The following is a 16466-nucleotide window of genomic DNA, read 5'->3' on the forward strand; positions in this document are numbered from 1 at the left end:
TGCTGCCCTCGTCTCCATTGTTGCTTTTGTGATCATTATTTGTCGAAACAAAAATGCACAAGCAGTAGGTAAGGAAAAAGCCCTCGAAGGTCTTTGTTTTTCTATTTTTCTCAATTGAACTGCTAATTTTGTCCAGTAATCACCTCCATCATCTCAACAAGGTGTCTTATGGCCAGTTTCTTATAACTGGGGGCTGAATCAACACCGTTTAATTCAGCTGTAGTTGTGGCGTGTGTTCTTATTCTCTTGTAGCAAATTTACAAAAAAAGTGCATAAGTTAATTAATGTTTGTAATGTTTTTTGCAGAAAGGCAACAGAACAGGTTAGTTCATAATTGCGACATCAGTGATTTATCTGTATTATTTTCATTCTTTTAACTCTATATTTTTGGTCTAGAAATGCTGAAAGTAGTGCGGGAGGTGACTACCAACATGTGACCGTGGACAATCAGCAGCAGTTGTACTCGTCTCTTCTTCATGGTCAGTTCAACCAAATAAAACACAAATACATACATTTAGCATTTTCAAACTATTTTAACCATCATTTTGCAGGTGATGCCAACGTCTACGAGTCTATCCATGGAGCAATGCCAGACAGTGGGAACGGTACAGTAGAGGCTTTTTAAGCACGATTTCAAAATAAGGATATTAACAAAACAATCCTTTTTTAGGTGACAGAGACGAGCGACTATAGGAATGTCACAGTCCATGATTCATAAAACTAGTTTGTATGAAGTTTATGAAGAAATTTTATAATTTAACATGGACCTTTTATTAAAATGTATTGGAGTTTTGCTTCAAAGGTGAATGAAACTGGGAATACCTTGAATTGGGTTTTGTTTCCAGTAACATTTCTATCCTGAATTCAATGTTTCACCTCTTCAAAAGTGGATTTGCCTGAAATTAATCAATGGATAAAATAAAGCTCTGTTCCACCTGCTGTTGTCATGAATGTGTGCCACCCCTCTGTTTCAAATGCAGAGCTCAGCCTTTTCCATCGAGCTCCTCAGTCATTTCAGATGTTTTGTTCAGGCAACACGACAGAGGTTTACTCGCCAACTTAAACTTCCTTTCTCAGTTTCGTGTTGATGTTTGTCACTAGGTGCTCAAATCTAAGTGTCGTAAATGTAGAGGCCTGGAAATAAGTTCAGTAAAAATAGGCACCCCTACAATTTTCATTGACATTTAATTATTTTTTATATATATTAAATCTCATCTGGTTCCAATACATCTCTGTTGAGTAGATGTAGTCCCTACCCTTGACCACTAGATGCCGCATGTCGCGCATCGATAGAGAATAGCTGAGGCATCGCAGAAGAAGAACAATTCTTTCGTGCTGAAGTAAAAAAGCAGCTAAATGCATGTGCTCTCTCTATTCTTTTATCGCAGGTTGGTAACACTATAAGTTCGCAAAGTTGAAGTAGATTATCTTTGTCAGAAGGGTTTTGTGGTAAAACTGTCAAGTGTGAGTCTAGCAGAAACTAAGTTTAATACGTTTTTAGTAGAATTGTGATCGTGTTCAATGCTAACTTTTAGAGCTAATGGTCAAGGGTAGGGAAATTACAACGCGGGAAAAATGCATTATCCAGGAGGACCATTTGAGTATTGTTTATTTAGGACATAAATGAAACATGTTTCATTACTATGAGACATTGACTAGGTTATGTTATCACCAAGGTGTAACTATGGTTTATGACCGAAAACTAGTAATGCCATTGTATTACTGTATTAGATACAGTGCAGCCATTTTGTAGTTGGCTTAGTTAATTATATATTAAGCACAGGGATGTCATTAGCATGTTGTGGTTAAAAAGATTAATAGAATAAATAGAGATAAATACTGATTAATTTCATGGTAAGAATAAAAAGGTAAAAAGGTTAAAAAGTACATTTAAAATCAAGAATGTTTTATATTTTAATTGTGTTGCTTTTGAAGAAATTGTCATATGTGACTCCTAGTATAGTTATTCAGCTATGGCCACATGGACTTTTGGACTCTTAAGGCCATTTAGCATAGTAATTGCATTGTTTTGATTACTGCTGTCGTCATTGTGAAGAACAATTCTTTCGTACTTAAGTAAAAAAGCAGCTAAACGCATGTGCTCTATTCTTTTATCGCAGCGGAGTACTTCGCACACGCGTATGCCCTCTGAATCCCAGAGGAGCAACATAAACAGTATATGGACACTGATCAGTTAAACGCTCCAAATTGTCATATTGGAGATTTAATGAGAAATCTTGCAGAAACCAGTTTTAGGGCAGATTGTTCCTGAACCTGAATTAGTTTCACAAGACTTGTTCTCACCTTGTTTGACAGAGTTTACCAAGTTGATTTTATGGACAGTTTGTTTTCTTGCTTCAATCACCTCCAGATTTGTTGAAAAAGTAAGTAAATGGGATAAACCTGTGGCTTTGACAAAAATGTTTTGCATTCAAGTTCCTGGACACACTGTGCAGCAGGAGTAGGAAACTGAACCTGCAGAACTTTTAGTTTTTGACATTTGTGGAAACGCCCTCTAGTGACCAACGTGCATTATTGATCTGGACATTTGGCTCAAAGCAGCCAATACAAAAACATTCACCTACTACGCTGTGTTTTAAAAGTATTTTGTAATTTGAGGAAATTGAGTCACATACTAAATAACCTTGCTTTAAAATGTGATTTATTCACTTTGAACAGGGAGCAGAGAAGTCGAAAGTATTTGTAGAGAAAGTTGCTCAGGAATTCTCCTCACAGACAAAGGGGCGAGTGACCAGGCAACGTTCATCATCCCAGCACTTGTTCGCTGCAGAAAGAGGAAAGTGATCAGCATTGTTATTTACATTTATTCCAATGAAACCAGCCCCACCCCTGATACAAACCAGAAAAGTTTATGACGGCACACTGCTGAGGCCCGTGATAATTGTTGGGTTCTCCAGCACACCAGCCTGTAAACGTCACAGGTTTACTGTTGATCCACAGCCAGACCCCGTCCTGAAAGAAAAGTCACAACATGACACAGAAATTTAAACATTTACATCACAATTAAGAAATCATGCCTTAATTCTTTAATCTGAATGAAAACCAGTGCAATTATCTAAGCCAGTGTGGTAAAGATTGAAAAAAGTTTAAAAACATACTTGCTGTGCATCAGAGAAGCCAATCCACGCAGCTTTTCCCTCTGCGACTCCTTTCACAAACTGCTCCTCTTGCTGGTTATGAATCGTAGCAAGGTTTCCACCCAAGGACACACAGCGTTGCTGATGGAGAAAGAAAATGCTTAACACATTTAAGTGAGACTCTACGTTGTGTTCACTTACCTGAGCTTCAGCCCAAGTGATCGCACTTTGGATAAATTTAAAACTGCGGCCGTTAAATGTTTGCCAATATCCAGCCGACACCGCAGCTAAAATCAGACCAGAAATTAATATTTCAGTTTATTCTGAGTGGGAAAAAAAGATCCAACATGCTCACCACTATCATCAAGAACTTTAGTCACACCTAGAAACAAAACACATTTGTGGCGTGAAATGCAGTAAAGCAGGAGATAAGAAATGTTGAGTTTCTAATGTTTGACAGAACTCACCATCGTCAGTGTGATTTCCATGGTCAGGCTCCGGTGAAGTTGGAGAGTCCCATTGGGCCCATGCGCCGCACAGGAGGAGAGAGAAAACCAGCAGCTCCATGATGCAGATAGTCTTAGTGTTTAGAAACAGTGCAAGAAACTTCACACCATCTGCAATGAACCTTTATGTATTTGACCCACCTGCCTTTAATCAGCTCCACCTGCTGCACCAGGTGGAGCCGATTAAAGGGGATGTGCTGCCTTCATGTGCAGTGGGAAAGACGAGCCTTTCCAGTTTTAAACAAAACAAAACAAAAGTAAAACATTAAGAACCACAAGAACACACTTCAAACAGTTAAAGTCGTCTGACCCACTGTTTTGTTTCTGCTTTGCTCAGTAAATCACTTTATTTATTTTTTACATGGCGCTAAGTGGAAAAATACATTACATTAATATAGTGTTGCTGCCCTAGCCCTTCATGGACACATCTGTCTTTTCTATTTGCCTGTTTTTGCATTATTTCTCACTCATTTCTTTTTAGATTTTGAAAATATCAACAATAAATACTTCAAAATCTCAAAATATCCAATCCACTTTTTTCATGTAGAATATCACATTTATATACATGATGATGCTCCAGGATACATTTTATTACAAGTTTTTGTTCCTAGTTTTAGGGAACGTAGAGGTAACCGTGACGACAGTTCTATCAGCAGTGAAAACCTACCAGAAACCCCTAAAAACAATTGATCCTGGAGCGTCCTAGGCCTGCGAGAACTGAAAGCCAGGTCAAATACGCACTAATGCATGAAAAGTTCCATAATACACCTTTGATATTTGAATATTGTAGTTGAAGTTTCTCGTCTTATTTATTTTAATTGGTGCAACATAAAAGCAGATCAAATTGTAAATGTTTTTTCTGTTGCATGTAAATGTAGGTATGGGGCACGTCTGTCCGGTCATTTGTTGTGTACTCCTGGATTTATGCTCACTAACCACTAGGGGGCCCCATTTCTGTGTTTGGAAAGCTGCTGTATATCTTAATATCCTCCTGCACATCAATGTGATTATTGCAAATCCAATCAAACATTGTACTGGATTTACATTTTTCGTGATGTTTATTGTATTGCTTCTGGAAATGGGCATACATTTGGAGCATATATCTGTCACTGTGCAACCATACTGTACATAAGGGCCGTGAGTCACTTCTATCGTTATTTCACCGGAGTAAAACCAGCAGCATGATCATCACTCAATTATAGCCATTATATTTCAGTTTTAGTGTCATGTTCTTTTCTAATTTAAGAATTCAACCGACAATGTTTACAATTACAGACGTATTCTACATTTGGTGCATGACTTAGTGAAACCTTGAAACCTCTGAAACTCTCCTGAACATATACAGAGCTTATCTTAAACTGGTGTGAACGTTTGATCTTTGATGGACAGGATGTGGCTGTTGTTCCAGCTCTACTTCATATTCAGGTATATTGTAAGTTTAGTTATTATCATGATGGTCCAGGCGGTTTAATATGAAGTAAAACATTTACGGTACCGCAGCGTTTAGAGCTTGTGCTTCACAGCTAGAAGATCCCAGGTTCGATTCCCACAAGGACGGGGCCTTTCTGTGTGGAGTTTGCACGTTCTCCCCGTGTCTGCGTGGGTTTCCTCCGGGTACTCCGGTTTCCCCTACCACTAAAAACATGTACAATAGGCCAGGATGATTGAGAGTGCACATGGGGGACGACAGATGGAAATTAGCCCAAGGCTACAATCCGGCGTGGCTTGTTTATATGTATGAGACCCATGTATGTTCATTAACATGTATTGTCCCGACCAAATAAACCAATAAATAAACCTATAGCAGTGGTTTGTTTTGTTGCTTATATTTCTGCAAAATGTGGATCACAAGAGTCGGCTCCAATGTCAATGTCTGAACTGGTTTGCATGTTTTTTATTTAGATAGATGCTTAAAAAATAATAATGCCATTTAAGGTCAGCTAAGATGCAAAGTTTGACCAACTTCCTCTTCTGTTTTGGGCAGTAACGATGTGCACACTCTTGCTTTTATTTTATTTTTTCTATGACACAATCTTCAGATCATATCCTGCCCTGTTTCATCAGGTAGTCTTCTTTTCTTTTTTTTTAAAGCACTATGTGCGGCCTTATATGGAAAAATTAAACAAAGACAGAACTCACTACTTGTATGTAAAGGCTGTAAAAGACCAAAAAAAACCTGTGAAGTTGAGTAACTGTTTGGTGATTGGATTTATCGGATATAAAGGTGCAGATTTTCCTAAAAGTTTGGGCTGTGTGTCATTGTACAATATGGAAACAGTCTTACTCAGCTGTGTTGCCGTTTACTGAAGAGGCTAGTTTTCTGTTCTATGCCTATAATATTTGACTTTCTATATTTCAGCTCTGAGGGATTCCGATTGTAAACAACAGTATGGACGAGCTGGAGCGACTATTGTGCTGTCGCCAGGACCGATCAGTGAAAAGCTGTCCATGGCAAATTGGAGATTTAATCAGATAATTCTTGCAGACATTAATGGAGTTTTGAATGGACACCAGTTTACAGACAGATTGTCACTGAGCCAGAAAAAATATAGTTTAATGATACAAGATCTGAGGACCACAGACTCTGGGAACTTTACTTTTGTATCTGCAGGAGAAAAAGGACAAAGACCCACATCCTGCACCAGACTCAAGGTTCAAGGTAACACAGCGGGATAAACAAACATTAGTATACGACTATTTGGTTTATTCTTATTATTTTCATCATCATCATTGTTATGATTATTATGATTATGATTATGATTATTATTAGTAGTAGTTGTAGTAGTATTACTAGAAGAAGATCTTTATTTATATAGCGCCTTTCACAGACATATAGTCACAAAGCGCTTTACATGAGACAATTATACATTCATTCCACACTCGGTGGTGGTAAACTACGTTTTTGTAGCTTCAGTTTCCCCTGGGGGAGACTGTCAGAGGCGCTTTCGCGACTACACATGTCTGCGCCAACGGACCCTCTGACCACCACCATACCACCATACACACATCATTCATCCTGGCCTATTGTGCATGTTTTTAGTGGTAGGGGAAACCGGAGTACCCGGAGGAAACCTACGCAGACACGGGGAGAACATGCAAACTCCATACAGAAAGGCCCGTCCAGGTGGGAATCGAACCCGGAACTTCTAGCTGTGAAGCGAGAGCACTAACCGCTGCGCTACCGTGCCGCTACCGTACCCCTCAACAGAACAAAGCCTCCCACACTGACTGTCATGAATATCACAAAAATATTATGCTGGGGCAAAACTGTTTGTTGAGTGAACAGACGGTGAGGAAATGTAAGGTTTAGTGGTAAATAAAGTTGAATGTTATTGGGTGACATGAGGCCTGTTTGCTTTTTATTAAAATGAGCTTTTTTGTGGCAGACTTGACTCATGTCACTATCACAGAGACCTGATTCATAACACGACTATTACTGTGAGACAGCTCACAAAAGGTCAAACTCTAAACCTATTCTAATGTTTTGTCTCTGCAGAGGCCCTGACACGACCTCCCACACTGAATGTCATAAACATCACAGAAACCTCAGAGGAATCCTGTGAGATTTTCATAAAGTGCAGCTCCACACCTGACCAAGACGTGAGCTACAGGTGGACGGTCAATGGCGTGATGATAAATGGCTCCACACTGCAGTACCAGCTGAAACCACACGAGGGAGACACCACTTTCACATGTACGGCCTCCAACATGATCAGTGCAGTGTCAGAGAGCCAGAGCTTCAACTGCCAATCACCTCCATCACCTTCATCACCTCCATCACCTCCAGGTACATGCCTAGTAACTTAAACTTTACGTGAGAGCGTTTTCTCCAAAGACAAAGGTAACTGGTGCATTATCCCTGGATGTTTATGAAAGGATTTGCTGAAAAATACCTGGTAAGAGAAATCTGCAGGCCCAGCGGCAGACTTTTGAGGGCCCAGGGCAAATGCTCCCCCAACCCCCTTTCCTCCCCTTATTAAAATAAACCAAAATGAACTATTTCCCTTTCTCTTTGATTTAAAGTAAACTGTCTTCTTTTTTAGGTGTTGTCTCAATGGATTTCTCATCATAGCGGGAGTCCTCTGTGCTGCCCTCGTCTCCATTGTTGCTTTTGTGATCATTATTTGTCGAAACAAAAAAGCACAAACAGTAGGTAAGGAAAAAGCCCTTGAAGGTCTTTGTTTTTATTATTTTTCTCAATTGAACTGCTAATTTTGTCCAGTAATCACCTCCATCATCTCAACAAGGTGTCTTATGGCCAGTTTCTTATAACTGGGGGCTGAATCAACACCGTTTAATTCAGCTGTAGTTGTTGGTGTGGCTTGTGTTCAAATTTACAAAAAAAGTGCATAAGTTAATTAATGTTTGCAATAATGTTTTTTACAGAGAGGCAACAGAACAGGTTAGTTGATAATTGCGATATCAGTGATTTTATTATTATTTTCATTCTTTTAACTCTATATTTTTGGTCTAGAAATGCTGAAAGTAGTGCGGGAGGTGACTACCAAAATGTGACCGAGGACAATCAGCAGCAGTTGTACTCGTCTCTTCTTCATGGTCAGTTCAACCAAATAAAACACAAATACATACATTTAGCATTTTCAAACTATTTTAACCATCATTTTGCAGGTGATGCCAATGTCTACGAGTCTATCCATGGAGCAATGCCAGACAGTGCGAACGGTACAGTAGAGGCTTTTTAAGCACGATTTCAAAATAAGGATATTAACAAAACAATCCTTTTTTAGGTGACGAGCGACTATAGGAATGTCACAGTCCATGATTCATAAAACTAGTTTGTATGAAGTTTATGAAGAAATGTTATAATTGAACATGAACCTTTTATTAAAATGTATTGGAGTTTTGCTTCAAAGGTGAATGAAACTGGGAAAACCTTGAATTGGGTTTAGTTTCCAGTAATATTTCTATCCTTTATTCAATGTTCCATCTCTTCAAAAGTGGATTTGCCTTAAATCAATCGATAAAAGCTTTTTTCCACCTGCTGTTGTCATGAATGTGTGCCGCCCCTCTGTGTTTCAAATGCAGGGCTCAGCCTTTTCCATCAAGCTCATTTTATTTAGATGCTTTTTTGTTCAGGCGACAGGTTTACTCACCAACTTCCTTTCTCAGTTTCGTATTGATGTTTGTCACTAGGTGCTCAAATCTAAGTGTCGTAGACAGTATATGGACACTGATCAGAGAAACGCTCCACATGTCATATTGGAAATTTAATCAGAGAAATTTGAGAAATCTTGCATCTATGGACAGTTTTTTTTCTTGCTGCAATCACGTCTAGATTTGTTGAAGAAATGGGATAAACCTGTGGCTCGGACAAAAATGTTTTGCATTCAAGTTCCTGGACACACTGTGCAGCAGGAGTAGGAAACTGAACCTGCAGAACTTCTAGTTTTGACATTTGTGGAAACGCCCTCTAGTGACCGTGCATTATTGATCTGGACATTTGGCTAAAAACAGCGAATACAAAAACATTCACCTACTACGCTGCTGTGTTTTAAAAGTATTTTGTATTTTTATGAGGAAATTGAGTCACATACAAAACAACCTTGCTTTAAAATGTGATTTATTCATTTTGAACAAGGAGCAGAGAAGTCAAAAGTATTTGTAGAGAAAGTTGCTCAGGAATTCTCCTTCTCACAGACAAAGGGGCGAGGGACCAGGCAACTTTCATCATCCCAGCACTTGTTCGCTGCAGAAAAAGGAAAGTGATCAGCATTGTTATTTACATTTATTCCAATGAAACCAGCCCCACCCCGGATACAAACCAGAAAAGTTTATGACGGCACACTGCTGAGGCCCGTTATAATTGTTGGGTTCTCCAGCACACCAGCCTGTAAACGTCACAGGTTTACTGTTGATCCACAGCCAGACCCCGTCCTGAAAGCAAAATCACAACATGATACAGAAATTTAAACATTTGCATCACATTTAAAGCAAATTCTTAATTCTGAATGAAAACCAGTGCAATTCAATGTGGTAAAGACTAGAAAGTGCAGTCACTTTCTAATCTTGTATTTGATCACATTTAAGAAAACATCATGCCTTAATTCTTTAATCTGAATGAAAACAAGTGCAATTATCTAAGCCAGTGTGGTAAAGATTGAAAAAGGTTTAAAAACATACTTGCTGTGCATCAGAGAAGCCAATCCACGCAGCTTTTCCCTCTGCGACTCCTTTCACAAACTGCTCCTCTTGCTGGTTATGAATCGTAGCAAGGTTTCCACCCAAGGACACACAGTGTTGCTGATGGAGAAAGAAAATGCTTAACACATTTAAGTGAGACTCTACGTTGTGTTCACTTACCTGAGCTTCAGCCCAAGTGATCGCACTTTGGATAAATTTAAAACTGCGGCCGTTAAATGTTTCCCAATATCCAGTCGACGCCGCAGCTAAAATCAGACCATAAATGGAATGAACATGAATGGAATCACATGCTTTGCAGAATCACAAACACCAAAGAACTTACGACTGGTTTGGGCCCATGCGCCGCACAGGAGGAGAGCGAAAACCAGCAGCTCCATGATGCAGATAGTCTTAGGTGTTTAGAAACAGTGCAAGAAACTTCACACCATCTGCAATGAGCCTTTATGTATTTGACCCACCTGCCTTTAATCAGCTCCACCTGCTGCACCAGGTGGAGCCGATTAAAGGGGATGTGCTGCCTTCATGTGCTCTGGGAAATACGCACTAATGCCTGAAAAGTTCCATAATGTACACTGCTCACAAAAACTTAGGGCACACTCAAAAAATACATCCTAGATGTCAATCAATTCGATTTTTCGGATGAACATCTTTATTCATAGTGTAGGGCAATGTGTTGAGAACATAAGATTGATAATTGGAAATCAAATTCTCAGCCCCTGGAGGTCTCGATCCAAAATTATAGTCAAAATCAAAGTGACAAATCAGGTCACTGGTTGATCTAAATTCTGCAGAAATTCCTCCAAACGAGTCTGTATCATCCTCAGTAGTGTGTGTGGCCTCCACGTGCCTGAATGCACTCCCTACAACGCCTGGGCATGCTCCTGATGAGACCACGGATGTCCTCCTGAGGGATCTCCTCCCAGACCTGGATTAGAGCATCAGTCAGCTCCTGGACAGTCTGTGGTGCGACGTGGCGTTGATGGATGGACCGAGACATGATGTCCCAGATGTGCTCTATTGGATTTAAGTCTGGGGAACGGGCAGGCCAGTCCATAACATCAATACCTTCATCATGCAGGAACTGCTGACACACTCTTGCCACATGTGGCCTGGCATTATCAGGCATCAGAAGGAACCCAGGGCCCACGGCACCAGCATATGGTCTTACAATAGGTCTAAGGATCTCATCCTGGACCCCAATGCCAGTCAGGGAACCTCTGGCTCGCACATGGAGGGCTGTGCGGCCCTCCAATGAAATGCCTCCCCAGGCCATCACTGACCCACCACCAAACCGGTCATGTTGGATGATGTTGCAGCAGCAGAACGTTCTCCAGAGCGTCTCCAGACTCTGTCACGTCTGTCACATGTGCTCAGGGTGAACCTGCTCTCATCCGTGAAGAGCACAGGGCACCATTGGCCAATCTGCCAATCGCTGTGTTCTCGGGCAAATGCCAATCGGGCTGCACAGTGTTGGGCACCGCTTGAGGACCAACATGCACATTTGTGGCCCTCTGGAGGTCATTTTGTAGGGCTTGGGCAGTGCTTCTCCTGTTTCTCTGTACACAAATGAGCAGATAGCGGTCCTGCTGCTGGGTTGTTGACCTCGGTCGGCCCCCCCCAGGTCTCCTGGTGTACTGGCCTGTCTCCTGGTATCTCCTCCATGCTCTGGAACCTTCGCTGGGAGACACAGCAAACCTTCTTGCCACAGCACGAATGGACGTGCCATTTTGGATGAGCATCACTCCCTGAGCAGCTTTTGTGGGTTGTAGATGCTCCTCATGATACCTCTAGTGGTGAGAACACTGGACAAATGCAAAAGTGTTCCAAAAATACGGCATAAAGGATGAAGACAGGGAAATGGTCTATGGTCACCACCTGCAAAACCATTCCTCTTTTGGAGTGATCTTGCTAATTGCCTCTCATTTCCACCTAATTTCCACAACACCAAGTGAAATTGATTCACAATAAGCGTGGCTTCCTAACTGGACAGTCTGATATCCCAGAAATTTGATTGACTTGGAGTTACATTGTGTTTTTTGAGTGTGCCCTAAGTTTTTGTGAGCAGTGTACCTTCGATATTTGAATATTGATAGTAGTAGAAGTTTCTAGTCACATTTCTTTTAATTGCTGCAACATAAAAGCAGATCAAATGGGAAAGGGCAACAGCTACTACTTTCTCTTTTGCATGTAAATGTAAGTATAGGGCACGTCTGCCTTTCATGTCCGGTCATTTGTTATAACCACTCTTTAGAAGTCTTCACTATTGATATTTTAAGCACTTTTATGTCCACAATAGTTAAACATCTTTAAAGGAATCAAATTTACCACCAACAATTGACTTCTTTTGTTTATTTTACATTTTTGTTTAAATCTGAAAACGTACTCCAGGATTTATGCTCACTAACCACTAGGGGGCCCAATTTCTGTGTTTGGAAAGCTGCTGTATATCATTATCCTCCTGCACATCAATGCGATTACTGCAAATCCAATCAAACATTGTACTGCAGTATTTTGTCGACAATTAAAATTTCCAGCCATAGGTTGTGTGTAATCATCCTGGGCCTACATTTGACATAATGCAAGTTGTATTAAATAATTCTATTTTTTCTATGGTTCGCCCTTTTGCTGATCTCAGACACTGATCGGAATCCTTAATCAATGCCATCACTTTCAACAATGAGACGGTCTTTTCTTGTTTAGGTCTCCTCACCTTGCAATCTTACAAACTACCACTTTAATAATACCGGTGTACCTATTCTTTCCTGGATTTACATTTTTCGTGATGTTTGTTGTATTACTTCCTTACTGGAAATGGGCATACATTTGGAGCATATATCTGTCACTGTGCAACCATACTGTACATAAGTCAGTTCTATCCTTCGAATATAAACCCCTTCTTCCTACATCACAGCAAAAAGTGACCATTTCTCACATGCATTCTTTCACTGGAGCAGCAGCATGATCATCACTCAATGTTAGCCATTATATTTCAGTTTTAGTGTCACGTTCTTTTATTTAAGAATTAAACTGACAATGTTTACAATTAGACGTATTCTACATTTGGTATACAGTTTTCAAATTTACAAAAAAAAGTGCATAAGTTAATTAATGTTTGCAATAATGTTTTTTGCAGAGAGGCAACAGAACAGGTTAGTTCATAATTGCGATATCAGCGAGTTATCTGTATTATTTTCATTCTTTTAACTCTATATTTTTGGTTTAGAAATGCTGAAAGTAGTGCGGGAGGTGACTACCAAAATGTGACTGGACAATCAGCAGCAGTTGTACTCGTCTCTTCTTCATGGTCAGTTCAACCAAATAAAACAAATACATACATTTAGCATTTTCAAACTATTTTAACCATCACTTTGCAGGTGATGCCAATGTCTACGAGTCTATCCATGGAACAATGCCAGACAGTGGGAACAGTACAGTAGAGGCTTTTTAAGTACGATTTCAAACTAAGGATATTAACTAAACAATCCTTTTTTAGGTGACAGAGAGACGAGCGACTATAGGAATGTCACAGTCCATGATTCATAAAACTAGTACGAATGTGTGCTGAAGTTTATGAAGAAATTTTATTTAACATGGACCTTTTATTAAAATGCATTGGAGTTTTGCTTCAAAGGTGAATGAAACTGGGAATACCTTGAATTGGGTTTTGTTTTCAGTAACATTTCTATCCTGAATTCAATGTTCCACCTCTTCAAAAGTGGATTTGCCTGAAATTGATCAATGGATAAAATAAAGTTTTGTTCCACCTGCTGCTGTCGTGAATGTGTGCCGCCCCTCTGTTTCAAATGCAGAGCTCAGCCTTTTCCATCGAGCTCCTCAGTCATTTTATTTAGATGCTTTTTTGTTCATGCAACACGACATATAGAGGTTCACTCACCAACTTAAACTTCCTTTCTCAGTTTCGTGTTGACGTTTGTCACTAGGTGCTCAAATCTAAGTGTCAAACAGTATATGGACACTGATCAGTTAAACGCTCCACATGTCATATTGTAAATTTAATGAGAAATCTTGCAGAAACCAGTTTTAGGGAAGATTGTTCCTGAACCTGAATTAGTTTGACAAGACTTGTTCGACAGTTTACCAAGTTGATTTTATGGACAGTTTGTTTTCTTGCTGCACTCACCTCCAGATTTTTTGAAAAAAGTAAATGGGATAAACCTGTGGCTTTGACAAAAATGTTTTGCATTCAAGTTCCTGGACACACTGTGCAACAGGAGTAGGAAACTGAACCTGCAGAACTTTTAGTTTTTGACATTTGTGGAAACGCCCTCTAGTGACCAACGTTCATTATTGATCTAGACATTTGGCTCAAAGCAGCTAATGCAAAAACATTCACCTACTACGCTGCTGTGTTTTAAAAGTATTTTGTAATTTTATGAGGAAATTGAATCATACAAAACCAACCTTGCTTTAAAATGTGATTTATTCACATTGAACAGGGAGCAGAGAAGTCAAAAGTATTTGTAGAGAAAGTTGCTCAGGAATTCTCCTTCTCACAGACAAAGGGGAGAGGGACCAGGCAACGTTCATCATCCCAGCACTTGTTCGCTGCAGAAAAAAGTGATCAGCATTGTTATTTACATTTATTCCAATGAAACCAGCCCCACCCCGGATACAAACCAGAAAAGTTTATGACGGCACACTGCTGAGGCCCGTGATAATTGTTGGGTTCTCCAGCACACCAGCCTGTAAACGTCACAGGTTTACTGTTGATCCACAGCCAGACCCCGTCCTGAAAGAAAAATCACAACATGACACAGAAATTTAAACATTTGGATCACATTGAGAATATCAAGTCTTAATTCTTTAATCCGAATGAAAACCAGTGGCTCGGTCCAATTCAATGTGGTAAAGATTAGATAAAGGAATTAAGTTTAAAAACATACTTGTTGAGCATCAGAGAAGCCAATCCATGCAGCTTTTCCCTCTGCAACTCCTTTCACAAACTGCTCCTCTTGCTGGTTATGAATCGTAGCAAGGTTTCCACCCAAGGACACACAGCGTTGCTGATGGAGAAAGAAAATGCTTAACACATTTAAGTGAGACTCTACGTTGTGTTCACTTACCTGAGCTTCAGCCCAAGTTATCGCACTTTGGATAAATTTAAAACTGCGGCAGTTAAATGTTTGCCAACATCCAGTCGACGCCGCAGCTAAAATCAGACCATAAATTAATATTTCAGTTTATTCTGAGTGGGAAAAAAGATCCAACATGCTCACCACTATCATCAAGAACTTTAGTCACACCTAGAAACAAAACACATTTGCGGCGTGAAATGCAGTAAAGCAGGAGATAATAAATGTTGAGTTTCTAATGTTTGACAGAACTCACCATCGTCAGTGTGATTTCCATGGTCAGGCTCCGGTGAAGTTGGAGATTCCCATTGGGCCCATGCGCCGCACAGGAGGAGAGAGAAAACCAGCAGCTCCATGATGCAGATAGTCTGAGGTGTTTAGAGACAGTGCAAGAAACTTCACACCATCTGCAATGAGCCTTTATGTATTTGACCCACCTGCCTTTAATCAGCTCCACCTGCTGCACCAGGTGGAGCTGATTAAAGGGGATGTGCTGCCTTCATGTGCTGTGGGAAAGACGAATCTTTCCAGTTTTTAACAGCAAAAGTGAAACATACACGCAAGTCATCTGACCCACTGTCTTGTTTCTGCTTTGCTCAGTAAAGCACTTCTATTTTACATGACGCAAAGTGGAAAAAAAATTACATTAATATAGTGTAGCTGCCCTAGCCCTTCATGGATACATCTGTCTTTTCTATTTGCCTGTTATTGTATTATTTCTCTCATTTTTTAGATGTTCAAAATATAAACAATATTTCAAAATCTCTAATCCACTTTGTTCATGTGGAATATCACATTTATATACACGACGGTCCAGGAAGTTTTTTTTTCCGGGTTTTAGGGAACGTAGAGGTGACAGTTCTATCAGCAGTGAAAACCTACCAGAAACCCCTAAAAACAATTGATCCATAATGCACCTTTGATATTGGAATATTGTAGAAGTTTCTAGTCTTATTTTAATTGGTGCAACATAAAAGATCAAATAGTAAATGTTTTGGGAAAGAGCAACTACTTTTTCTGTTGCATGTAGGCTAAATGTAAGTCAGACATGCTATATCTGAGATGGGTTGATGAGCTAAAATATGTATTCAAGAGTGACGTTACGAAAAAAAAATTAAATACAAGCCATAAATTACATAAACATTAGCCTACTTTGCAGTTTTCTGTAAGTATTTGGGAATTTTATAGAGGAAATGCAAGAAACTCCCTTAAACACAAAACATTAAAATGTTTGAATGATTTATTCACAAGCAGAGAAGTCAAAAGTATTTGCAAATACATGTGAACAGACTTTCTTGCTTGTAGAAAAGTTGCTCAGGAATTCTTCTCACAGACAAAGGGGCGAGTGACCAGGCAACCTTCATCATCCCAGCACTTGTTAGCTGCAGAAAAAGGAAAGTGATCAGCATTGTTATTTACAGTTATTCCAGTTAAAGCAGCCCCACCCCGGATACAAACCAGAAAAGTTTATGACAGCACACTGCTGAGGCCCATGATAATTGTTGGGTTCTCCAGCACACCAGCCTGTAAACGTCACAGGTTTACTGTTGATCCACAGCCAGACCCCGTCCTGGAAGAAAAGTCACAACATGACACAGAAATTTAAA

General features: G+C 39.8%; 1 long non-coding RNA gene across 1 annotated transcript; it reads left to right on the top strand.

Annotated features, from left to right (window-relative positions):
• The first annotated feature begins 358 nt into the window (after positions 1-358).
• Positions 359-13481, top strand: LOC306981152. Its single transcript, XR_013794083.1, has 3 exons — positions 359-479; positions 552-605; positions 13260-13481. It is a non-coding gene; the product is annotated as an uncharacterized lncRNA (long non-coding RNA).
• Positions 13482-16466: the final 2985 nt, after the last annotated feature.

Source organism: Gobius niger (genome assembly GCF_951799975.1).
Source record: "Gobius niger genome assembly, chromosome: 21".
Classification (NCBI taxonomy): Eukaryota; Metazoa; Chordata; class Actinopteri; order Gobiiformes; family Gobiidae; genus Gobius; species Gobius niger.